At 42.5% G+C, this 1,295-nt stretch overlaps 1 non-coding gene across 1 annotated transcript; it reads left to right on the forward strand.

The window, feature by feature from the left end:
- The first annotated feature begins 396 nt into the window (after positions 1-396).
- On the forward strand, positions 397-500 carry LOC148561893 (small nucleolar RNA R71). The gene has a single exon (XR_015886494.1). It is a non-coding gene; the product is annotated as a small nucleolar RNA R71 (small nucleolar RNA).
- The last annotated feature ends 795 nt before the right edge of the window (positions 501-1,295 follow it).

Here is a 1,295-nt window from a genome sequence, read left to right on the forward strand (position 1 = left end):
TTGGAATGTGGATCATATGATTGCCTTTGTTGGTTTCCCACATAGTTAACCTCATCCCAATCACCTCCTTCAATGCCTACTTCCTCTTGATCTTGTGTGTGTATTGCAGCCACTTGCTTTGTTTCTAATTGCCTGGTAAGCTCTGCTAGTTGCTTGGCAAACACCTTGTTTTGGGCTAGAATTGTATCAACATGGTTCAGCTCCATGACTCCCTTAGTGTTGTGCCTTTCTGATGCATAGTAGTACTCATTCTCAGCCACTGTCTCGATCACTTCAATGGCTTCTTCCACAGTCTTTTTCCTATTCAATGAACCTCCTGATGAATGGTCTACAGCCTTCCTTGATTCATAAGAGAGCCCATCATAGAAGATGTGCAGTTGCACCCAATCATGGAACATGTTTGGTGGGCATTTCCTTGTCAAGTCCTTGAATCTCTCCCATGCCTCGTAGAGAGTTTCACCATCTTGTTGTCTAAAAGTCTGAACCTCAGATCGAAGCCTATTGACCTTTTGTGGAGGGTAGAAACGTGCCAGAAACTTGCTTTCCACCTCATCCCATGTTGTTAGACTCCCCCTTGGGAATGATTCCAGCCACTTAGCTGCTTTGTCCCTAAGTGAAAATGGGAACAAAAGCAGTTTATAGGCATCTTCCTGGACTCCATTGGACTTCACAGTGTCACAAATTCTCAGGAATTTTGTGAGATGTTGGTTTGGGTCTTCATTAGCACTTCCTCCAAAGGAACAATGATTTTCCACAAGTGATATTAGCTGTGGCTTGAGCTCAAAATTGTTGGCCTGAATGGGTGGTTTCTGGATGCTACTACCACAATTCCCAGAGGTTGGGTTTATGTATGAACTAAGAACCCTCCTCTCAGGGATGGCATCGTTTCCATCAGCTCTCTCATGGTTGTGAACTTCTCTATCCATGTTGAGATCTAAAGCTTCCTCAAAATTGTCCTCAGATTCTCCTTCAGATTCCTCTTCTCCCACTACTCTCTTCCCTCTTGCTTCCCTTCTAAGTCTATGAAGGGTCCTCTCTGGTTCGGTATATGGAGGAGTTGATGTCTCTCCTCTCCTACCTGTCATACAAGAACACAGCTCAAACACAAACAAGTGAAATACTCTTGGTTAATGGAAGAGTATGGTTAGCTCAATTGAGGAATTAATTCAAACAGTTAGTGAGTCAGTGAGTTAGTTGCATGAGTTTAAAGGCATAAAGAAGGAAAGCATGTAACCAAGTGCAGAAATTAAAATTCAACAAGTATCTTGAACAGAATTAACAAAGCAAGAGAAAAT

This window comes from Arachis ipaensis, chromosome B6, assembly GCF_059453495.1.
Source record: "Arachis ipaensis isolate K30076 ecotype BB chromosome B6, ASM5945349v1, whole genome shotgun sequence".
NCBI lineage: Eukaryota > Viridiplantae > Streptophyta > Magnoliopsida > Fabales > Fabaceae > Arachis > Arachis ipaensis.